General features: G+C 44.6%; 19 non-coding genes across 19 annotated transcripts; all 19 read left to right on the forward strand.

Annotated features, from left to right (window-relative positions):
- Positions 1–5,961: 5,961 nt before the first annotated feature.
- TRNAM-CAU (transfer RNA methionine (anticodon CAU)) lies at positions 5,962–6,033 on the forward strand. The gene has a single exon. It is a non-coding gene; the product is annotated as a tRNA-Met (tRNA).
- A 547-nt stretch (positions 6,034–6,580) lies between these two features.
- On the forward strand, positions 6,581–6,652 carry TRNAG-UCC (transfer RNA glycine (anticodon UCC)). The gene has a single exon. It is a non-coding gene; the product is annotated as a tRNA-Gly (tRNA).
- A 910-nt stretch (positions 6,653–7,562) lies between these two features.
- On the forward strand, positions 7,563–7,634 carry TRNAM-CAU (transfer RNA methionine (anticodon CAU)). The gene has a single exon. It is a non-coding gene; the product is annotated as a tRNA-Met (tRNA).
- A 1,522-nt stretch (positions 7,635–9,156) lies between these two features.
- On the forward strand, positions 9,157–9,228 carry TRNAM-CAU (transfer RNA methionine (anticodon CAU)). Its single transcript has one exon. It is a non-coding gene; the product is annotated as a tRNA-Met (tRNA).
- Positions 9,229–9,775: 547 nt separating this feature from the next.
- Positions 9,776–9,847, forward strand: TRNAG-UCC (transfer RNA glycine (anticodon UCC)). The gene has a single exon. It is a non-coding gene; the product is annotated as a tRNA-Gly (tRNA).
- A 910-nt stretch (positions 9,848–10,757) lies between these two features.
- On the forward strand, positions 10,758–10,829 carry TRNAM-CAU (transfer RNA methionine (anticodon CAU)). Its single transcript has one exon. It is a non-coding gene; the product is annotated as a tRNA-Met (tRNA).
- Positions 10,830–12,351: 1,522 nt separating this feature from the next.
- On the forward strand, positions 12,352–12,423 carry TRNAM-CAU (transfer RNA methionine (anticodon CAU)). The gene has a single exon. It is a non-coding gene; the product is annotated as a tRNA-Met (tRNA).
- Positions 12,424–12,970: 547 nt separating this feature from the next.
- On the forward strand, positions 12,971–13,042 carry TRNAG-UCC (transfer RNA glycine (anticodon UCC)). The gene has a single exon. It is a non-coding gene; the product is annotated as a tRNA-Gly (tRNA).
- Positions 13,043–13,952: 910 nt separating this feature from the next.
- Positions 13,953–14,024, forward strand: TRNAM-CAU (transfer RNA methionine (anticodon CAU)). The gene has a single exon. It is a non-coding gene; the product is annotated as a tRNA-Met (tRNA).
- A 2,141-nt stretch (positions 14,025–16,165) lies between these two features.
- Positions 16,166–16,237, forward strand: TRNAG-UCC (transfer RNA glycine (anticodon UCC)). The gene has a single exon. It is a non-coding gene; the product is annotated as a tRNA-Gly (tRNA).
- Positions 16,238–17,147: 910 nt separating this feature from the next.
- On the forward strand, positions 17,148–17,219 carry TRNAM-CAU (transfer RNA methionine (anticodon CAU)). Its single transcript has one exon. It is a non-coding gene; the product is annotated as a tRNA-Met (tRNA).
- A 546-nt stretch (positions 17,220–17,765) lies between these two features.
- On the forward strand, positions 17,766–17,837 carry TRNAG-CCC (transfer RNA glycine (anticodon CCC)). Its single transcript has one exon. It is a non-coding gene; the product is annotated as a tRNA-Gly (tRNA).
- A 904-nt stretch (positions 17,838–18,741) lies between these two features.
- On the forward strand, positions 18,742–18,813 carry TRNAM-CAU (transfer RNA methionine (anticodon CAU)). The gene has a single exon. It is a non-coding gene; the product is annotated as a tRNA-Met (tRNA).
- A 547-nt stretch (positions 18,814–19,360) lies between these two features.
- On the forward strand, positions 19,361–19,432 carry TRNAG-UCC (transfer RNA glycine (anticodon UCC)). The gene has a single exon. It is a non-coding gene; the product is annotated as a tRNA-Gly (tRNA).
- Positions 19,433–20,342: 910 nt separating this feature from the next.
- Positions 20,343–20,414, forward strand: TRNAM-CAU (transfer RNA methionine (anticodon CAU)). Its single transcript has one exon. It is a non-coding gene; the product is annotated as a tRNA-Met (tRNA).
- A 546-nt stretch (positions 20,415–20,960) lies between these two features.
- On the forward strand, positions 20,961–21,032 carry TRNAG-CCC (transfer RNA glycine (anticodon CCC)). The gene has a single exon. It is a non-coding gene; the product is annotated as a tRNA-Gly (tRNA).
- Positions 21,033–21,936: 904 nt separating this feature from the next.
- Positions 21,937–22,008, forward strand: TRNAM-CAU (transfer RNA methionine (anticodon CAU)). The gene has a single exon. It is a non-coding gene; the product is annotated as a tRNA-Met (tRNA).
- A 547-nt stretch (positions 22,009–22,555) lies between these two features.
- Positions 22,556–22,627, forward strand: TRNAG-UCC (transfer RNA glycine (anticodon UCC)). Its single transcript has one exon. It is a non-coding gene; the product is annotated as a tRNA-Gly (tRNA).
- A 910-nt stretch (positions 22,628–23,537) lies between these two features.
- TRNAM-CAU (transfer RNA methionine (anticodon CAU)) lies at positions 23,538–23,609 on the forward strand. The gene has a single exon. It is a non-coding gene; the product is annotated as a tRNA-Met (tRNA).
- Positions 23,610–23,730: the final 121 nt, after the last annotated feature.

Raw genomic sequence — 23,730 nt, forward strand, 5'->3', positions numbered from 1 at the left:
TTATTGTCAAAGGAGGGAAGGAGATTGACCCCAGAGAGAATTGCAGCGATTGCGCGAATGGCTGTGCCACAAACCCAAAGAGATGTGCGTGCCTTTCTAGGTATCACATCGTACTGCAGGCAGTGGATTCCTAATTTTTCATTGCTAGCGAAACCATTGGTGGCTCTTACGTGCAAGGATGTTTCGACTCCTTTACCATGGACGGAAGAATGTCAGAAAAGTTTTTCTGAATTACGTGATTCATTGTGTTCGGCCCCTGTGTTAGGTACCCCTGATTACAGCAAGCCGTTCACGTTATATGTTCACGAGAGGGAAGGTTGTGCTTTAAGCGTCTTAACGCAACCTTTTGGTGGTAAGCAACGTCCATGTGCATATTTTTCCTCGACCTTAGACCCAGTAGCTAGAGCATTGCCGAGTTGTTTGAGAGCAACTGCGGCAGCTGCGGTCTCCATCCGACAATCAGCAGGATTGGTCATGGATAATATGCTTACGGTGATGGTTCCGCATGCAGTCGATACTCTTTTGAACCGTACGAAAACTCAGCACTTGACGAGTGCGAGGTTATCTGGATACGAATTGACGCTCTTGGCAAGCCACATTCAGATAAAACGTTGTAATGTCCTAAATCCGGCAACTTTGTTACCAATTAGTGCAGAGTCAGATGCAGTAACAGAACATGACTGTTACTTGCGTACAGAGGAGGAAACAAAAGGTCGTGTGGACCTTAAAAACACCCCATTGGAAGACCCGGATGGCATCCTGTATGTGGATGGGTCATGTTTTAAATTGCCGAATGGTGATGTGACTACTGCTTATGCTGTGGTGACATTGAATACTGTTGTTGAGACTGCGAGATTGAATCAGAATTCTGCCCAAGCTGCAGAGCTGATCGCTCTTACTAGAGCATGTGTATTAGCAAAAGGTAAACGTGTGAATGTGTACACCGATAGTCAGTATGCTTTCGGTGTAGCGCATAGTTTCGGACGATTGTGGCGAGAACGTGGTTTCTTGACGTCACATGGCACGAAAATACAGCATGGCCAGCTTGTGAACGATCTTTTGGATGCATTGACTTTGCCTGCTCAAGTTGCAATTGTTAAATGTAGTGCGCATCGTAAGGTGACGGATGATGTTGGTCGTGGTAATGCGTTTGCAGATGAGATTGCTAAGGAGACTGCCCGGAACCTTAGCACTCGAATGTATGTGACGAATTCGGTTAGGTGGCCTACAGAATCAAGTATGTGTGAGAATACTATAGAGAGTGTGAAAGCAATTCAGAATGAGGCCACCGACACTGAAAAGATGAAGTGGAAAGAAAGTACGGGAAGGTTGGATGTGAATGGTTGCTGGATTGATTTGTCAGATCAGAAAAGATGGATGTTGCCTGATGCGTATGTACTGGCCGTTGTGCAAATGGCACATGGGTTAGCACATATTAGCGCGAAAGGTATTTGCAAGTTGTTGGCTGATGTGTGGAAGAATGATGGAATTACTAAGTGTGCTGAACGTTTGGTGAAGAATTGTATGGTGTGTATAATGTACAATCCTGGCAAAGGAACCCCAACTCCCCCTGGCAGTTTTGCTCCTCCTTCGTATCCCTTTGAGGTGATCCAATTGGACTTCATCCATATGGAGCGATGCAATAACCTGAAATACGTTTTGGTTGTGGTTTGCGCATTCTCCCGATGGATCGAGGCCTATCCCCTCAAAGATAATACTGCTTTGTCTACTGCGAAAATCCTACTGAAGGAATACTTTCCTCGGTATGGAATGCCTAGAGTCGTGTGGTCAGATAACGGAAGTGAGTTTGTTGGAAGTGTGATGAGGAGTGTGTGTAAGGGCCTTGGAATTAGTCAGAAATTCCACAGCGCCAATCATCCCCAGTCAGCTGGATTGGTTGAAGGGTACAATGGCACCCTTAAACTGAAATTAGCGAAGATCCAGGCTACGACTGGACTTTCGTGGCCTGACGCTTTGCCTCTAGCATTACTGTCAACTAGGGCGACTGTACACTCCCGAATAGGGCTTAGTCCCTATGAAATAGTGTTCGGCCGTCCTGCGAATGTGTGGGGGGTTCCTAGGCCAGGTATGTTTGTTGATCTTGAGTACCCGATGTTGATTGACTACTTACATGACTTGACTGCTAAACTGAGGTTAATTCATCAACAGGTTTACGACGCCTTGCCGACGCAGACGGAGGGTCCAGGCCACCAGCTCCAGCCTGGTGATTGGGTTGTCACCCGAAATTTTTCGCGCAAGAAGAATCTGGACCCCCGCTTTGTTGGACCTCACCAGGTGCTTTTGGCCACGAGGACTGCCGTTCGTCTTGAGGGACGGAAGAACTGGGTACATGCTACCCATTGTAAGCGAGTCCCTATTCCTTTGCCGGCAGACCCGTGGGTGAGGAAAGGCATTGCGTCAACAGAAGCAGCGACATTGCCGGCGTTTGTACCTTTCAGTGACGCACAACTTGTTGGTGAACACTCAGCGCAGCAGAAAGCCATTGTTGGAACATTGTCAGCAAAAGACTCAAGACCAAATCAGCAAACTGATCAGCAGGACGCTGTCTCTTCGACGGATCCTTTGTTCGACGAGCAGACACGTCCCGGGAAACATCGATATTCTTTGCGTTCTCATACTAAGGACAAATAAATTTTTTCCTTGCTTTGCTGAAACTGATAACTGCAATATCTTCGTTTCCCCTGATCAACTGTGAACATTCGTATCATTGAAAATTGTTTTGTATATATATATATCTCAAGATTTTTTTCTTGTATCTTTTTCCTTCCACAGCTGAATTATTTGTGCTAAATAGAATACATATTGTGTATTGAGGGCCGTAGGGCCGCGCGCGTACTTCCTTCTGGACAGTAGGTCTTGACGCTAGGTTAAAGGCCGTCGGTTCCTAGGAACTCCTGGGAATTGACTATTGCTGCACAGAACGAAGTGCGTCAAGAAACGTTGCGGACGGTCGTAGGGAAATGGCATTTTCAAAGCTGAACGATTTGGAAGGAACGCAGGCGTATAGAGTCAAACTGCAGAAACTTAGTCGTACTAAATGTTTTGTATTCCAATTGTTTGTATTGTTTTTAACTGCTTCTGCATTTTTGGCGGGTGGGGTGTATTACACTATGTCTTACTTCTTACTTCCTACCCCTACTCCTACTCCTTACCCTAACATTACTTCTACTGCTTCTCCTCATTCCTTTCATATGTTACCAGAACACGAACAGGCTAGACGTGTAGAATTCCGCAACAATTCCTTTATCCAGCTCCTCCATCAGCATCAGTTAGTGGTTAACACTACTAATTGTTGGGTGTGTGGGTTGATGCCACATACTACGGGTAAGGGAATTCCATATCTGGTGTTACCGTATAGTTCCCAAGGGTCAGCTCGAGCATACCAAACAATGCTTCGAAGCGCACTAGGTTTCCACCCCTCTCCAGAACGTTCCCCCAAACCGGGTCCTACCTCATGGCAGTGGGTGGTGTCGATGATAATACAGGATTTGGAAGATGAGATCTATGATGCTTATCTCATCCCTAAGGCAGAGGTACAAGCCTATAGGGCACCGAATAAAGGGGAATATAGTACGTTCACTAATGAAAAGCAGCTTAAAAGCTCGTCTCCAATATGGGTCGTACCCCACACTGGTAATCTTTGTCTTGTGGGTCGTGGCTCGCAAGCCTCACTTGGAGTAAGTGCTTGCACTGAAAGTTACGTTCTGTCAATGTCCCCGATCCCTGTGCTTCTGGCTGCCAAGGGTACGTACTTCATCTGTCATGATCGTGCATACACATGGTTGCCCGCAGACTTCATGGGCTCATGTTTTGTTGCAAATCTGTTGCCTCCGACGTTTACTGTAGATGCCGATTATCATAAGACTAGAGTTGTACGAGGCGTAATTAGTGAAGAGGATACTGCCGGTCAAGAGGCAGGAGACTTTTTCAAGGGTTTCCTCCCGTTTTGGGGACCTATGGTTAATAGTAGGAACCTGAGACATTTGACTCGAGTGGTAGAATCGACAGCTAACATTACTGCCAGTGCCCTTGGTAATATCACCACAGAACTTCAGGCGGAGAGACTTATGACATTACAAAACCGTATGGTTTTAGATGTTGTCTTAGCAGATCGCGGTGGGGTATGTAAAGTGATCCATTCGAGCTGTTGCATTTTCATTCCAGATAATGCTCCTACTGTCTATCAAGCCATCTCGAAGTTGCACAAGATCTCCGAATCCATACACGTGGATGTAGGGGATTGGACGCTACTTGGTTGGTTTTGGGGCCTGGTGTCGACTTGGGGTTGGAAGATTCTGACGATCATCGGGGTTGTGGTAGTGTTCCTGTTCACGTGTTGCCTTTGTGTGCAGTGTGGTCCTGCCTTATGTGGCCTCTGTGCTACAACGTGTATGAGACAACCATCTGTTACCAAGGGGACTCGGTTGGACAGAGCTATGCTACAACGACATCTTGATGGTCTGATGAATATCGAGTATGATTCCGACTAGTGCTTGCCTACATGAGGGCAAAAGGAGCGTCTGAGGTTCCGTGACAATTGTAAGTGGTGTTTTCGACTCACACGAATATGGTCGAGTCTAGTATCTATGAACCGCAAATGACGAGTTTAGCAAGTGTGCGCAGTTTCGCTGTGCTAACTTAAACCGTTCGTTTGTTATGTGGGTTTGTCATCTGTACCCACGGGTTCCATCTTAGATACGGCATCCATTTTGTCTCTTGCCCTCAAGTAGCCAGCGAACGGACGCTGTCCGCTTCGCGACCCTGGGACTCCCAAGATATTTGCGGAAGACACATGTTCTTTGAAAGTGTCTTTATGACGAGGGGGATGCTACTGTAAGGCAGATGGCGCCGCTCGAGGCTCATCTTGCCGCACGGGCTTATTGTCTCAGTTGTGCATCTCATTAGGCACGTCCCTTTGATGCCTGTATCTCGTGCTTCTCGACACTCCCCTTTTACACCCTTTCCGATCTCCCCACTGTTTCCGTCTTCCTCTGCACCTGTCTTCGTTCCTGTTTCGATCTACTTTACTGCTGATTGGAATTTGCTAATGGTGGGAAGATGGGTTTTTACAGTTGGGAACCGCCAAATGTTTCCGCACTTATGTTCCGGATCTTGTGTGTTTCAAAGTGATCTAAGCGACCCCTCTGAGAGCGACTTGTGGGAACCAGGTTGTAAACTATTGTGTATCATGTTATCCTATGGGTAGAAACTGTATAAAAGGAGCGATCCACAAATACAATTTGAAGCAGTCTCCCCGAACTACACTCGATGTACTTCCTGTGACTTCTGTGTTCCCTGCAGTAAATAAACCTTGACTCTTTGACGCCGAAGGAAGTGTCCCGTGTCTCTGTGACTTGTACGCCGGAGCAGGTTACCCACGAAGGTTTCAGGTGTTGTGCCCTGGCACCGCTGGGTCCAAAGAACCCAGTCCTTCACACCTTGTAGCTGTCGAAGGTAATTGCTGCTCACAAAATGTTTTATCAGAAGGCAAGTTGAGAGGAATCCTAGAGGCAGATGTCCATGGAAAGAGCCGCTCACTGCAGCAGGAATGTTGGATGCTTCAAATTCGCAGAGTTTCCTGTCCAACGTCCACTCACGTCCCGAACGCTCCCAAACGCTCAAAAGCCTCACACCGGGCAAGCCCTCACCGGGTAGATCTCTGGCTCCCAGGTAAAGCCAAATCCTGAGCATGCTAGTGCTAGGATCACAGAGAGAGAGAGAGAGGGTTCATGACATGCTGTCTTGATAAAGGTCTGAAACGGCTAGTGCCTAAGAGTGTCTGACTTTCAGTTATGACTGATTGTGAGAGGGGAAGATGAAGTTTTTCTGTACCCAGCATGCCTTGCAATATACTTAGGCAAATGAGGTGAGAGCCGTACCAATCCCACGCTACTCTGCTTAATGCTCCCTATCTGCATAAAAAGAACACTTTCACAACAGAGCAGAGTGGCGCAGCGGAAGCGTGCTGGGCCCATAACCCAGAGGTCGATGGATCGAAACCATCCTCTGCTAATTTTTCTTGACTTTCCTTCCAAGGACCAAGCTGTCATTTCCACGCTGCCAGCAAGGAAAAGCACAAGCTTGTGCCAGCTATGTGAGAAAATACTTGTCAAATATCTGTGTCTGCTGAAATACAAGAGAGGGATCATCAAATGATCCACCCTGTACTTTGAAAGTAAAGACACACAATAATAAGCATAAATGACTGGTGGGACCTTCAAACACTTTTATGGGCAGGCTTTGAATTTCATTCTTTCCCTTTTGTTCTGCTCTTATCTATCTCCTGGGCATTTAATTGAATGTTCTGTATTTCTCTTCCCTGTTTTGCTTCCCATGCTGCCTCTATATATTCTTATCTATTATTTGTAATGCAGCTTTCCATTCTTCTCTTCTGCACAGCTTTGTCCTTGGTTTCAATCCCAGTTCCTTACCCTCTGCAAAAAACTTTCTATTGCTTTTCATGTTGGTATCTAAACCAAATGCACCATTGAAGCTGGTGCAAGATAGTCATTGAACTCAGGATCCTAATGTTAAGAACCGAGAGCGCACAGATCAGAGGGCGTTGGTGGTATAGTGGTGAGCATAGCTGCCTTCCAAGCAGTTGACCTGGGTTCGATTCCCGGCCAACGCAGTACAAATACTTATATATTCTGCAAGCAGGATATATTTTAATGCAACATGTCACAAAATGGAAATATAATGAACAGATTAATCAGCCGTTATATAAAAAATAAACAAATATGTAGGCAAGCATCTCAATCGCCCCTTCTGCTATATTCATTGTCCTAATATATGATAAGTTTCATAAAGCAGAGTCACCACTCACATGTGCTGGTAAAAAATATTTACAGTGGGCAGACAATGAAAGGGCTGAGGCCCGACCACACATTATAACTCCAGCATCTCTATGTTAAAAACCATTTCCTAGGCAATATCTAGCCTCTGAAAACAATATGCAAGATCCATCGATAAATCTGGTGAAAGTCGCCAACATTTTGTGCATACTTGTGCCCTCACCTGAATGTAGCGCCACCTTGTAGACGTCGGAGGTAACTGCAGCTCAAAAAATGTTTCATCAGAGGGCAAGTTTAGAGGAATCCAAAAGGCAGATGTCCATGGAAAGAGCCCCCGACTGCAGCAGGAAGGTTGGATGCTTCAAATTTGCATAGTTTCCAGTCCAACGTCCTCTCATGTACCGAACGCTCCCAAACGCTCAAAAGCCTTACACCGGGCAAGCCCTCACCGGGTAGATCTCTGGCTCCCAGGTAAAGCCAAATCCTGAGCATGCTAGCACTAGGATCACAGAGAGAGAGAGACAGAGAGTGTTGGAGAGCTGCTGTCTTGATAAAGGCCTGAAACGGCTAGTGCGTAAGAGGGTCTGGACTATCAGTTATGACTGATTGTGAGAGGGGAAGATGAAGATTTTCTGCACCCAGCATGCCTTGCGATATAATTAGGCAAATGAGGTGAGAGCCCGACCAATGCCACTTCACTCCGCTGAATGCCTCCTCATCTGCATAAAGAGATCACCTTCATGAACGAGCAGAGTGGCGCAGCGGAAGCGTGCTGGGCCCATAACCCAGAGGTCGATGGATCGAAACCATCCTCTGCTAATTTTGCTTGACTTTCCTTCCAAGGACCAAGCTGTCATTTCCACACTGCCAGAAAGGAAAAGCGCAAGCTTGTGCCAGCTATGTGAGAAAAGACTTCTCAACTATCTGTGTCTGTGTAATACAAGAGTGTTCGTGAAAGGATCAACCCTGTACTTTGAAAGTAAAGACACACAACTATAACCATAAATGACTGGTGGGAGCTTCACACAACTTTCTGGGCATGCTTTGAATTTCATTCTTCCCTTTTTTTTCTGCTCTTATCTATCTCCTGGGCATTTCACGGAATGTTCTCTCTTTCTCTTCCCTGCTTTGCTTCCCATGCTGCCTATATATGCTGATTTCTACTTTTTGTACTGTTGCATTTCATTTCTTCTCTTCTGCACAACTTTGTCCTTGGTTTCAATCCCCAGTTCCTTACCCTCTGCAAAAAACGTTCTACTACTTCTCATGTTGGTATCGAAACCAAATGCACCATTGAAGCTGTTGCAAGATAGTCATTGATTTCGGGAACGTAATATTTAGAACCGAGAGCACACACATCAGAGGGCGTTGGTGGTATAGTGGTGAGCATAGCTGCTTCCCAAGCAGTTGACCTGGGTTCGATTCCCGGCCAACACAGTGAAAATGCTTATATATTCTGCAAGCAGGACATATTTTAATGCAACATGTCTCAAAATGGAAATTTCATGAACAGATTAATCAGCCATATATAAAAAAATAAACAAATACATAGGCAAACATCTCAATCGCACCTTCTGATACATTCATTGTCCTAATATATGATAAGTTTTATAAAGCAGAGTCACAACTCACATGTGCTGGTAATAAATATGTTACAGTGGGCAAACAATGGAAGGGCTGAGGCCCGACCAGACATTATAACTCCAACATCTCTATGTTAAAAAGCATTTCTAGGCAATATCTAGCCTCTGAAAAAAATATGCAAGATCCACCGATAAATCTGGCAAAAGTCCCTAACATTTTGTGCATACTTGTGCACTTACCAGAATGTAGCGCCACCTTGTAGCTGTCGAAGGTAATTGCTGCTCACAAAATGTTTTATCAGAAGGCAAGTTGAGAGGAATCCTAGAGGCAGATGTCCATGGAAAGAGCCGCTCACTGCAGCAGGAATGTTGGATGCTTCAAATTCGCAGAGTTTCCTGTCCAACGTCCACTCACGTCCCGAACGCTCCCAAACGCTCAAAAGCCTCACACCGGGCAAGCCCTCACCGGGTAGATCTCTGGCTCCCAGGTAAAGCCAAATCCTGAGCATGCTAGTGCTAGGATCACAGAGAGAGAGAGAGAGGGTTCATGACATGCTGTCTTGATAAAGGTCTGAAACGGCTAGTGCCTAAGAGTGTCTGACTTTCAGTTATGACTGATTGTGAGAGGGGAAGATGAAGTTTTTCTGTACCCAGCATGCCTTGCAATATACTTAGGCAAATGAGGTGAGAGCCGTACCAATCCCACGCTACTCTGCTTAATGCTCCCTATCTGCATAAAAAGAACACTTTCACAACAGAGCAGAGTGGCGCAGCGGAAGCGTGCTGGGCCCATAACCCAGAGGTCGATGGATCGAAACCATCCTCTGCTAATTTTTCTTGACTTTCCTTCCAAGGACCAAGCTGTCATTTCCACGCTGCCAGCAAGGAAAAGCACAAGCTTGTGCCAGCTATGTGAGAAAATACTTGTCAAATATCTGTGTCTGCTGAAATACAAGAGAGGGATCATCAAATGATCCACCCTGTACTTTGAAAGTAAAGACACACAATAATAAGCATAAATGACTGGTGGGACCTTCAAACACTTTTATGGGCAGGCTTTGAATTTCATTCTTTCCTTTTTGTTCTGCTCTTATCTATCTCCTGGGCATTTAATTGAATGTTCTGTATTTCTCTTCCCTGTTTTGCTTCCCATGCTGCCTCTATATATTCTTATCTATTATTTGTAATGCAGCTTTCCATTCTTCTCTTCTGCACAGCTTTGTCCTTGGTTTCAATCCCAGTTCCTTACCCTCTGCAAAAAACTTTCTATTGCTTTTCATGTTGGTATCTAAACCAAATGCACCATTGAAGCTGGTGCAAGATAGTCATTGAACTCAGGATCCTAATGTTAAGAACCGAGAGCGCACAGATCAGAGGGCGTTGGTGGTATAGTGGTGAGCATAGCTGCCTTCCAAGCAGTTGACCCGGGTTCGATTCCCGGCCAACGCAGTACAAATACTTATATATTCTGCAAGCAGGATATATTTTAATGCAACATGTCACAAAATGGAAATATAATGAACAGATTAATCAGCCGTTATATAAAAAATAAACAAATATGTAGGCAAGCATCTCAATCGCCCCTTCTGCTATATTCATTGTCCTAATATATGATAAGTTTCATAAAGCAGAGTCACCACTCACATGTGCTGGTAAAAAATATTTACAGTGGGCAGACAATGAAAGGGCTGAGGCCCGACCACACATTATAACTCCAGCATCTCTATGTTAAAAACCATTTCCTAGGCAATATCTAGCCTCTGAAAACAATATGCAAGATCCATCGATAAATCTGGTGAAAGTCGCCAACATTTTGTGCATACTTGTGCCCTCACCTGAATGTAGCGCCACCTTGTAGACGTCGGAGGTAACTGCAGCTCAAAAAATGTTTCATCAGAGGGCAAGTTTAGAGGAATCCAAAAGGCAGATGTCCATGGAAAGAGCCCCCGACTGCAGCAGGAAGGTTGGATGCTTCAAATTTGCATAGTTTCCAGTCCAACGTCCTCTCATGTACCGAACGCTCCCAAACGCTCAAAAGCCTTACACCGGGCAAGCCCTCACCGGGTAGATCTCTGGCTCCCAGGTAAAGCCAAATCCTGAGCATGCTAGCACTAGGATCACAGAGAGAGAGAGACAGAGAGTGTTGGAGAGCTGCTGTCTTGATAAAGGCCTGAAACGGCTAGTGCGTAAGAGGGTCTGGACTATCAGTTATGACTGATTGTGAGAGGGGAAGATGAAGATTTTCTGCACCCAGCATGCCTTGCGATATAATTAGGCAAATGAGGTGAGAGCCCGACCAATGCCACTTCACTCCGCTGAATGCCTCCTCATCTGCATAAAGAGATCACCTTCATGAACGAGCAGAGTGGCGCAGCGGAAGCGTGCTGGGCCCATAACCCAGAGGTCGATGGATCGAAACCATCCTCTGCTAATTTTGCTTGACTTTCCTTCCAAGGACCAAGCTGTCATTTCCACACTGCCAGAAAGGAAAAGCGCAAGCTTGTGCCAGCTATGTGAGAAAAGACTTCTCAACTATCTGTGTCTGTGTAATACAAGAGTGTTCGTGAAAGGATCAACCCTGTACTTTGAAAGTAAAGACACACAACTATAACCATAAATGACTGGTGGGAGCTTCACACAACTTTCTGGGCATGCTTTGAATTTCATTCTTCCCTTTTTTTTCTGCTCTTATCTATCTCCTGGGCATTTCATGGAATGTTCTCTCTTTCTCTTCCCTGCTTTGCTTCCCATGCTGCCTATATATGCTGATTTCTACTTTTTGTACTGTTGCATTTCATTTCTTCTCTTCTGCACAACTTTGTCCTTGGTTTCAATCCCCAGTTCCTTACCCTCTGCAAAAAACGTTCTACTACTTCTCATGTTGGTATCGAAACCAAATGCACCATTGAAGCTGTTGCAAGATAGTCATTGATTTCGGGAACGTAATATTTAGAACCGAGAGCACACACATCAGAGGGCGTTGGTGGTATAGTGGTGAGCATAGCTGCTTCCCACGCAGTTGACCTGGGTTCGATTCCCGGCCAACACAGTGAAAATGCTTATATATTCTGCAAGCAGGACATATTTTAATGCAACATGTCTCAAAATGGAAATTTCATGAACAGATTAATCAGCCATATATAAAAAAATAAACAAATACATAGGCAAACATCTCAATCGCACCTTCTGATACATTCATTGTCCTAATATATGATAAGTTTTATAAAGCAGAGTCACAACTCACATGTGCTGGTAATAAATATGTTACAGTGGGCAAACAATGGAAGGGCTGAGGCCCGACCAGACATTATAACTCCAACATCTCTATGTTAAAAAGCATTTCTAGGCAATATCTAGCCTCTGAAAAAAATATGCAAGATCCACCGATAAATCTGGCAAAAGTCCCTAACATTTTGTGCATACTTGTGCACTTACCAGAATGTAGCGCCACCTTGTAGCTGTCGAAGGTAATTGCTGCTCACAAAATGTTTTATCAGAAGGCAAGTTGAGAGGAATCCTAGAGGCAGATGTCCATGGAAAGAGCCGCTCACTGCAGCAGGAATGTTGGATGCTTCAAATTCGCAGAGTTTCCTGTCCAACGTCCACTCACGTCCCGAACGCTCCCAAACGCTCAAAAGCCTCACACCGGGCAAGCCCTCACCGGGTAGATCTCTGGCTCCCAGGTAAAGCCAAATCCTGAGCATGCTAGTGCTAGGATCACAGAGAGAGAGAGAGAGGGTTCATGACATGCTGTCTTGATAAAGGTCTGAAACGGCTAGTGCCTAAGAGTGTCTGACTTTCAGTTATGACTGATTGTGAGAGGGGAAGATGAAGTTTTTCTGTACCCAGCATGCCTTGCAATATACTTAGGCAAATGAGGTGAGAGCCGTACCAATCCCACGCTACTCTGCTTAATGCTCCCTATCTGCATAAAAAGAACACTTTCACAACAGAGCAGAGTGGCGCAGCGGAAGCGTGCTGGGCCCATAACCCAGAGGTCGATGGATCGAAACCATCCTCTGCTAATTTTTCTTGACTTTCCTTCCAAGGACCAAGCTGTCATTTCCACGCTGCCAGCAAGGAAAAGCACAAGCTTGTGCCAGCTATGTGAGAAAATACTTGTCAAATATCTGTGTCTGCTGAAATACAAGAGAGGGATCATCAAATGATCCACCCTGTACTTTGAAAGTAAAGACACACAATAATAAGCATAAATGACTGGTGGGACCTTCAAACACTTTTATGGGCAGGCTTTGAATTTCATTCTTTCCTTTTTGTTCTGCTCTTATCTATCTCCTGGGCATTTAATTGAATGTTCTGTATTTCTCTTCCCTGTTTTGCTTCCCATGCTGCCTCTATATATTCTTATCTATTATTTGTAATGCAGCTTTCCATTCTTCTCTTCTGCACAGCTTTGTCCTTGGTTTCAATCCCAGTTCCTTACCCTCTGCAAAAAACTTTCTATTGCTTTTCATGTTGGTATCTAAACCAAATGCACCATTGAAGCTGGTGCAAGATAGTCATTGAACTCAGGATCCTAATGTTAAGAACCGAGAGCGCACAGATCAGAGGGCGTTGGTGGTATAGTGGTGAGCATAGCTGCCTTCCAAGCAGTTGACCCGGGTTCGATTCCCGGCCAACGCAGTACAAATACTTATATATTCTGCAAGCAGGATATATTTTAATGCAACATGTCACAAAATGGAAATATAATGAACAGATTAATCAGCCGTTATATAAAAAATAAACAAATATGTAGGCAAGCATCTCAATCGCCCCTTCTGCTATATTCATTGTCCTAATATATGATAAGTTTCATAAAGCAGAGTCACCACTCACATGTGCTGGTAAAAAATATTTACAGTGGGCAGACAATGAAAGGGCTGAGGCCCGACCACACATTATAACTCCAGCATCTCTATGTTAAAAACCATTTCCTAGGCAATATCTAGCCTCTGAAAACAATATGCAAGATCCATCGATAAATCTGGTGAAAGTCGCCAACATTTTGTGCATACTTGTGCCCTCACCTGAATGTAGCGCCACCTTGTAGACGTCGGAGGTAACTGCAGCTCAAAAAATGTTTCATCAGAGGGCAAGTTTAGAGGAATCCAAAAGGCAGATGTCCATGGAAAGAGCCCCCGACTGCAGCAGGAAGGTTGGATGCTTCAAATTTGCATAGTTTCCAGTCCAACGTCCTCTCATGTACCGAACGCTCCCAAACGCTCAAAAGCCTTACACCGGGCAAGCCCTCACCGGGTAGATCTCTGGCTCCCAGGTAAAGCCAAATCCTGAGCATGCTAGCACTAGGATCACAGAGAGAGAGAGACAGAGAGTGTTGGAGAGCTGCTGTCTTGATAAAGGCCTGAAACGGCTAGTGCGTAAGAGGGTCTGGACTATCAGTTATGACTGATTGTGAGAGGGGAAGATGAAGATTTTCTGCACCCAGCATGCCTTGCGATATAATTAGGCAAATGAGGTGAGAGCCCGACCAATGCCACTTCACTCCGCTGAATGCCTCCTCATCTGCATAAAGAGATCACCTTCATGAACGAGCAGAGTGGCGCAGCGGAAGCGTGCTGGGCCCATAACCCAGAGGTCGATGGATCGAAACCATCCTCTGCTAATTTTGCTTGACTTTCCTTCCAAGGACCAAGCTGTCATTTCCACACTGCCAGAAAGGAAAAGCGCAAGCTTGTGCCAGCTATGTGAGAAAAGACTTCTCAACTATCTGTGTCTGTGTAATACAAGAGTGTTCGTGAAAGGATCAACCCTGTACTTTGAAAGTAAAGACACACAACTATAACCATAAATGACTGGTGGGAGCTTCACACAACTTTCTGGGCATGCTTTGAATTTCATTCTTCCCTTTTTTTTCTGCTCTTATCTATCTCCTGGGCATTTCATGGAATGTTCTCTCTTTCTCTTCCCTGCTTTGCTTCCCATGCTGCCTATATATGCTGATTTCTACTTTTTGTACTGTTGCATTTCATTTCTTCTCTTCTGCACAACTTTGTCCTTGGTTTCAATCCCCAGTTCCTTACCCTCTGCAAAAAACGTTCTACTACTTCTCATGTTGGTATCGAAACCAAATGCACCATTGAAGCTGTTGCAAGATAGTCATTGATTTCGGGAACGTAATATTTAGAACCGAGAGCACACACATCAGAGGGCGTTGGTGGTATAGTGGTGAGCATAGCTGCTTCCCACGCAGTTGACCTGGGTTCGATTCCCGGCCAACACAGTGAAAATGCTTATATATTCTGCAAGCAGGACATATTTTAATGCAACATGTCTCAAAATGGAAATTTCATGAACAGATTAATCAGCCATATATAAAAAAATAAACAAATACATAGGCAAACATCTCAATCGCACCTTCTGATACATTCATTGTCCTAATATATGATAAGTTTTATAAAGCAGAGTCACAACTCACATGTGCTGGTAATAAATATGTTACAGTGGGCAAACAATGGAAGGGCTGAGGCCCGACCAGACATTATAACTCCAACATCTCTATGTTAAAAAGCATTTCTAGGCAATATCTAGCCTCTGAAAAAAATATGCAAGATCCACCGATAAATCTGGCAAAAGTCCCTAACATTTTGTGCATACTTGTGCACTTACCAGAATGTAGCGCCACCTTGTAGCTGTCGAAGGTAATTGCTGCTCACAAAATGTTTTATCAGAAGGCAAGTTGAGAGGAATCCTAGAGGCAGATGTCCATGGAAAGAGCCGCTCACTGCAGCAGGAATGTTGGATGCTTCAAATTCGCAGAGTTTCCTGTCCAACGTCCACTCACGTCCCGAACGCTCCCAAACGCTCAAAAGCCTCACACCGGGCAAGCCCTCACCGGGTAGATCTCTGGCTCCCAGGTAAAGCCAAATCCTGAGCATGCTAGTGCTAGGATCACAGAGAGAGAGAGAGAGGGTTCATGACATGCTGTCTTGATAAAGGTCTGAAACGGCTAGTGCCTAAGAGTGTCTGACTTTCAGTTATGACTGATTGTGAGAGGGGAAGATGAAGTTTTTCTGTACCCAGCATGCCTTGCAATATACTTAGGCAAATGAGGTGAGAGCCGTACCAATCCCACGCTACTCTGCTTAATGCTCCCTATCTGCATAAAAAGAACACTTTCACAACAGAGCAGAGTGGCGCAGCGGAAGCGTGCTGGGCCCATAACCCAGAGGTCGATGAATCGAAACCATCCTCTGCTAATTTTTCTTGACTTTCCTTCCAAGGACCAAGCTGTCATTTCCACGCTGCCAGCAAGGAAAAGCACAAGCTTGTGCCAGCTATGTGAGAAAATACTTGTCAAATATCTGTGTCTGCTGAAATACAAGAGAGGGATCATCAAATGATCCACCCTGTACTTTGAAAGTAAAGACACACAATAATAAGCATAAATGACTGGTGGGACCTTCAAACACTTTTATGGGCAGGCTTTGAATTTCATTCTTTCCTTTTTGTTCTGCTCTTATCTATCTCCTGGGCATTTAATTGAATGTTCTGTATTTCTCTTCCCTGTTTTGCTTCCCATGCTGCCTCTATATATTCTTATCTATTATTTGTAATGCAGCTTTCCATTCTTCTCTTCTGCACAGCTTTGTCCTTGGTTTCAATCCCAGTTCCTTACCCTCTGCAAAAAACTTTCTATTGCTTTTCATGTTGGTATCTAAACCAAATGCACCATTGAAGCTGGTGCAAGATAGTCATTGAACTCAGGATCCTAATGTTAAGAACCGAGAGCGCACAGATCAGAGGGCGTTGGTGGTATAGTGGTGAGCATAGCTGCCTTCCAAGCAGTTGACCCGGGTTCGATTCCCGGCCAACGCAGTACAAATACTTATATATTCTGCAAGCAGGATATATTTTAATGCAACATGTCACAAAATGGAAATATAATGAACAGATTAATCAGCCGTTATATAAAAAATAAACAAATATGTAGGCAAGCATCTCAATCGCCCCTTCTGCTATATTCATTGTCCTAATATATGATAAGTTTCATAAAGCAGAGTCACCACTCACATGTGCTGGTAAAAAATATTTACAGTGGGCAGACAATGAAAGGGCTGAGGCCCGACCACACATTATAACTCCAGCATCTCTATGTTAAAAACCATTTCCTAGGCAATATCTAGCCTCTGAAAACAATATGCAAGATCCATCGATAAATCTGGTGAAAGTCGCCAACATTTTGTGCATACTTGTGCCCTCACCTGAATGTAGCGCCACCTTGTAGACGTCGGAGGTAACTGCAGCTCAAAAAATGTTTCATCAGAGGGCAAGTTTAGAGGAATCCAAAAGGCAGATGTCCATGGAAAGAGCCCCCGACTGCAGCAGGAAGGTTGGATGCTTCAAATTTGCATAGTTTCCAGTCCAACGTCCTCTCATGTACCGAACGCTCCCAAACGCTCAAAAGCCTTACACCGGGCAAGCCCTCAACGGGTAGATCTCTGGCTCCCAGGTAAAGCCAAATCCTGAGCATGCTAGCACTAGGATCACAGAGAGAGAGAGACAGAGAGTGTTGGAGAGCTGCTGTCTTGATAAAGGCCTGAAACGGCTAGTGCGTAAGAGGGTCTGGACTATCAGTTATGACTGATTGTGAGAGGGGAAGATGAAGATTTTCTGCACCCAGCATGCCTTGCGATATAATTAGGCAAATGAGGTGAGAGCCCGACCAATGCCACTTCACTCCGCTGAATGCCTCCTCATCTGCATAAAGAGATCACCTTCATGAACGAGCAGAGTGGCGCAGCGGAAGCGTGCTGGGCCCATAACCCAGAGGTCGATGGATCGAAACCATCCTCTGCTAATTTTGCTTGACTTTCCTTCCAAGGACCAAGCTGTCATTTCCACACTGCCAGAAAGGAAAAGCGCAAGCTTGTGCCAGCTATGTGAGAAAAGACTTCTCAACTATTTGTGTCTGTGTAATACAAGAGTGTTCGTGAAAGGATCAACCCTGTACTTTGAAAGTAAAGACACACAACTATAACCATAAATGACTGGTGGGAGCTTCACACAACTTTCTGGGCATGCTTTGAATTTCATTCTTCCCTTTTTTTTCTGCTCTTATCTATCTCCTGGGCATTTCATGGAATGTTCTCTCTTTCTCTTCCCTGCTTTGCTTCCCATGCTGCCTATATATGCTGATTTCTACTTTTTGTACTGTTGCATTTCATTTCTTCTCTTCTGCACAACTTTGTCCTTGGTTTCAATCCCCAGTTCCTTACCCTCTGCAAAAAACGTTCTACTACTTCTCATGTTGGTATCGAAACCAAATGCACCATTGAAGCTGTTGCAAGATAGTCATTGATTTCGGGAACGTAATATTTAGAACCGAGAGCACACACATCAGAGGGCGTTGGTGGTATAGTGGTGAGCATAGCTGCTTCCCAAGCAGTTGACCCGGGTTCGATTCCCGGCCAACGCAGTGAAAATGCTTATATATTCTGCAAGCAGGACATATTTTAATGCAACAGGTCTCAAAATGGAAATTTCATGAACAGATTAATCAGCCATATATAAAAAAATAAACAAATACATAGGCAAACATCTCAATCGCACCTTCTGATACATTCATTGTCCTAATATATGATAAGTTTTATAAAGCAGAGTCACAACTCACATGTGCTGGTAATAAATATGTTACAGTGGGCAAACAATGGAAGGGCTGAGGCCCGACCAGACATTATAACTCCAACATCTCTATGTTAAAAAGCATTTCTAGGCAATATCTAGCCTCTGAAAAAAATATGCAAGATCCACCGATAAATCTGGCAAAAGTCCCTAACATTTTGTGCATACTTGTGCACTTACCAGAATGTAGCGCCACCTTGTAGCTGTCGAAGGTAATTGCTGCTCACAAAATGTTTTATCAGAAGGCAAGTTGAGAGGAATCCTAGAGGCAGATGTCCATGGAAAGAGCCGCTCACTGCAGCAGGAATGTTGGATGCTTCAAATTCGCAGAGTTTCCTGTCCAACGTCCACTCACGTCCCGAACGCTCCCAAACGCTCAAAAGCCTCACACCGGGCAAGCCCTCACCGGGTAGATCTCTGGCTCCCAGGTAAAGCCAAATCCTGAGCATGCTAGTGCTAGGATCACAGAGAGAGAGAGAGAGGGTTCATGACATGCTGTCTTGATAAAGGTCTGAAACGGCTAGTGCCTAAGAGTGTCTGACTTTCAGTTATGACTGATTGTGAGAGGGGAAGATGAAGTTTTTCTGTACCCAGCATGCCTTGCAATATACTTAGGCAAATGAGGTGAGAGCCGTACCAATCCCACGCTACTCTGCTTAATGCTCCCTATCTGCATAAAAAGAACACTTTCACAACAGAGCAGAGTGGCGCAGCGGAAGCGTGCTGGGCCCATAACCCAGAGGTCGATGGATCGAAACCATCCTCTGCTAATTTTTCTTGACTTTCCTTCCAAGGACCAAGCTGTCATTTCCACGCTGCCAGCAAGGAAAAGCACAAGCTTGTGCCAGCTATGTGAGAAAATACTTGTCAAATATCTGTGTCTGCTGAAATACAAGAGAGGGATCATCAAATGATCCACCCTGTACTTTGAAAGTAAAGACACACAATAATAAGCATAAATGACTGGTGGGACCTTCAAACACTTTTATGGGCAGGCTTTGAATTTCATTCTTTCCTTTTTGTTCTGCTCTTATCTATCTCCTGGGCATTTAATTGAATGTTCTGTATTTCTCTTCCCTGTTTTGCTTCCCATGCTGCCTCTATATATTCTTATCTATTATTTGTAATGCAGCTTTCCATTCTTCTCTTCTGCACAGCTTTGTCCTTGGTTTCAATCCCAGTTCCTTACCCTCTGCAAAAAACTTTCTATTGCTTTTCATGTTGGTATCTAAACCAAATGCACCATTGAAGCTGGTGCAAGATAGTCATTGAACTCAGGATCCTAATGTTAAGAACCGAGAGCGCACAGATCAGAGGGCGTTGGTGGTATAGTGGTGAGCATAGCTGCCTTCCAAGCAGTTGACCCGGGTTCGATTCCCGGCCAACGCAGTACAAATACTTATATATTCTGCAAGCAGGATATATTTTAATGCAACATGTCACAAAATGGAAATATAATGAACAGATTAATCAGCCGTTATATAAAAAATAAACAAATATGTAGGCAAGCATCTCAATCGCCCCTTCTGCTATATTCATTGTCCTAATATATGATAAGTTTCATAAAGCAGAGTCACCACTCACATGTGCTGGTAAAAAATATTTACAGTGGGCAGACAATGAAAGGGCTGAGGCCCGACCACACATTATAACTCCAGCATCTCTATGTTAAAAACCATTTCCTAGGCAATATCTAGCCTCTGAAAACAATATGCAAGATCCATCGATAAATCTGGTGAAAGTCGCCAACATTTTGTGCATACTTGTGCCCTCACCTGAATGTAGCGCCACCTTGTAGACGTCGGAGGTAACTGCAGCTCAAAAAATGTTTCATCAGAGGGCAAGTTTAGAGGAATCCAAAAGGCAGATGTCCATGGAAAGAGCCCCCGACTGCAGCAGGAAGGTTGGATGCTTCAAATTTGCATAGTTTCCAGTCCAACGTCCTCTCATGTACCGAACGCTCCCAAACGCTCAAAAGCCTTACACCGGGCAAGCCCTCAACGGGTAGATCTCTGGCTCCCAGGTAAAGCCAAATCCTGAGCATGCTAGCACTAGGATCACAGAGAGAGAGAGACAGAGAGTGTTGGAGAGCTGCTGTCTTGATAAAGGCCTGAAACGGCTAGTGCGTAAGAGGGTCTGGACTATCAGTTATGACTGATTGTGAGAGGGGAAGATGAAGATTTTCTGCACCCAGCATGCCTTGCGATATAATTAGGCAAATGAGGTGAGAGCCCGACCAATGCCACTTCACTCCGCTGAATGCCTCCTCATCTGCATAAAGAGATCACCTTCATGAACGAGCAGAGTGGCGCAGCGGAAGCGTGCTGGGCCCATAACCCAGAGGTCGATGGATCGAAACCATCCTCTGCTAATTTTGCTTGACTTTCCTTCCAAGGACCAAGCTGTCATTTCCACACTGCCAGAAAGGAAAAGCGCAAGCTTGTGCCAGCTATGTGAGAAAAGACTTCTCAACTATTTGTGTCTGTGTAATACAAGAGTGTTCGTGAAAGGATCAACCCTGTACTTTGAAAGTAAAGACACACAACTATAACCATAAATGACTGGTGGGAGCTTCACACAACTTTCTGGGCATGCTTTGAATTTCATTCTTCCCTTTTTTTTCTGCTCTTATCTATCTCCTGGGCATTTCATGGAATGTTCTCTCTTTCTCTTCCCTGCTTTGCTTCCCATGCTGCCTATATATGCTGATTTCTACTTTTTGTACTGTTGCATTTCATTTCTTCTCTTCTGCACAACTTTGTCCTTGGTTTCAATCCCCAGTTCCTTACCCTCTGCAAAAAACGTTCTACTACTTCTCATGTTGGTATCGAAACCAAATGCACCATTGAAGCTGTTGCAAGATAGTCATTGATTTCGGGAACGTAATATTTAGAACCGAGAGCACACACATCAGAGGGCGTTGGTGGTATAGTGGTGAGCATAGCTGCTTCCCAAGCAGTTGACCCGGGTTCGATTCCCGGCCAACGCAGTGAAAATGCTTATATATTCTGCAAGCAGGACATATTTTAATGCAACAGGTCTCAAAATGGAAATTTCATGAACAGATTAATCAGCCATATATAAAAAAATAAACAAATACATAGGCAAACATCTCAATCGCACCTTCTGATACATTCATTGTCCTAATATATGATAAGTTTTATAAAGCAGAGTCACAACTCACATGTGCTGGTAATAAATATGTTACAGTGGGCAAACAATGGAAGGGCTGAGGCCCGACCAGACATTATAACTCCAACATCTCTATGTTAAAAAGCATTTCTAGGCAATATCTAGCCTCTGAAAAAAATATGCAAGATCCACCGATAAATCTGGCAAAAGTCCCTAACATTTTGTGCATACTTGTGCACTTACCAGAATGTAGCGCCACCTTGTAGCTGTCGAAGGTAATTGCTGCTCACAAAATGTTTTATCAGAAGGCAAGTTGAGAGGAATCCTAGAGGCAGATGTCCATGGAAAGAGCCGCTCACTGCAGCAGGAATGTTGGATGCTTCAAATTCGCAGAGTTTCCTGTCCAACGTCCACTCACGTCCCGAACGCTCCCAAACGCTCAAAAGCCTCACACCGGGCAAGCCCTCACCGGGTAGATCTCTGGCTCCCAGGTAAAGCCAAATCCTGAGCATGCTAGTGCTAGGATCACAGAGAGAGAGAGAGAGGGTTCATGACATGCTGTCTTGATAAAGGTCTGAAACGGCTAGTGCCTAAGAGTGTCTGACTTTCAGTTATGACTGATTGTGAGAGGGGAAGATGAAGTTTTTCTGTACCCAGCATGCCTTGCAATATACTTAGGCAAATGAGGTGAGAGCCGTACCAATCCCACGCTACTCTGCTTAATGCTCCCTATCTGCATAAAAAGAACACTTTCACAACAGAGCAGAGTGGCGCAGCGGAAGCGTGCTGGGCCCATAACCCAGAGGTCGATGGATCGAAACCATCCTCTGCTAATTTTTCTTGACTTTCCTTCCAAGGACCAAGCTGTCATTTCCACGCTGCCAGCAAGGAAAAGCACAAGCTTGTGCCAGCTATGTGAGAAAATACTTGTCAAATATCTGTGTCTGCTGAAATACAAGAGAGGGATCATCAAATGATCCACCCTGTACTTTGAAAGTAAAGACACACAATAATAAGCATAAATGACTGGTGGGACCTTCAAACACTTTTATGGGCAGGCTTTGAATTTCATTCTTTCCTTTTTGTTCTGCTCTTATCTATCTCCTGGGCATTTAATTGAATGTTCTGTATTTCTCTTCCCTGTTTTGCTTCCCATGCTGCCTCTATATATTCTTATCTATTATTTGTAATGCAGCTTTCCATTCTTCTCTTCTGCACAGCTTTGTCCTTGGTTTCAATCCCAGTTCCTTACCCTCTGCAAAAAACTTTCTATTGCTTTTCATGTTGGTATCTAAACCAAATGCACCATTGAAGCTGGTGCAAGATAGTCATTGAACTCAGGATCCTAATGTTAAGAACCGAGAGCGCACAGATCAGAGGGCGTTGGTGGTATAGTGGTGAGCATAGCTGCCTTCCAAGCAGTTGACCCGGGTTCGATTCCCGGCCAACGCAGTACAAATACTTATATATTCTGCAAGCAGGATATATTTTAATGCAACATGTCACAAAATGGAAATATAATGAACAGATTAATCAGCCGTTATATAAAAAATAAACAAATATGTAGGCAAGCATCTCAATCGCCCCTTCTGCTATATTCATTGTCCTAATATATGATAAGTTTCATAAAGCAGAGTCACCACTCACATGTGCTGGTAAAAAATATTTACAGTGGGCAGACAATGAAAGGGCTGAGGCCCGACCACACATTATAACTCCAGCATCTCTATGTTAAAAACCATTTCCTAGGCAATATCTAGCCTCTGAAAACAATATGCAAGATCCATCGATAAATCTGGTGAAAGTCGCCAACATTTTGTGCATACTTGTGCCCTCACCTGAATGTAGCGCCACCTTGTAGACGTCGGAGGTAACTGCAGCTCAAAAAATGTTTCATCAGAGGGCAAGTTTAGAGGAATCCAAAAGGCAGATGTCCATGGAAAGAGCCCCCGACTGCAGCAGGAAGGTTGGATGCTTCAAATTTGCATAGTTTCCAGTCCAACGTCCTCTCATGTACCGAACGCTCCCAAACGCTCAAAAGCCTTACACCGGGCAAGCCCTCAACGGGTAGATCTCTGGCTCCCAGGTAAAGCCAAATCCTGAGCATGCTAGCACTAGGATCACAGAGAGAGAGAGACAGAGAGTGTTGGAGAGCTGCTGTCTTGATAAAGGCCTGAAACGGCTAGTGCGTAAGAGGGTCTGGACTATCAGTTATGACTGATTGTGAGAGGGGAAGATGAAGATTTTCTGCACCCAGCATGCCTTGCGATATAATTAGGCAAATGAGGTGAGAGCCCGACCAATGCCACTTCACTCCGCTGAATGCCTCCTCATCTGCATAAAGAGATCACCTTCATGAACGAGCAGAGTGGCGCAGCGGAAGCGTGCTGGGCCCATAACCCAGAGGTCGATGGATCGAAACCATCCTCTGCTAATTTTGCTTGACTTTCCTTCCAAGGACCAAGCTGTCATTTCCACACTGCCAGAAAGGAAAAGCGCAAGCTTGTGCCAGCTATGTGAGAAAAGACTTCTCAACTATTTGTGTCTGTGTAATA

The sequence above is a fragment of the Lissotriton vulgaris genome, unplaced genomic scaffold, assembly GCF_964263255.1.
Source record: "Lissotriton vulgaris unplaced genomic scaffold, aLisVul1.2 SCAFFOLD_975, whole genome shotgun sequence".
In the NCBI taxonomy this organism is placed as follows: Eukaryota; Metazoa; Chordata; class Amphibia; order Caudata; family Salamandridae; genus Lissotriton; species Lissotriton vulgaris.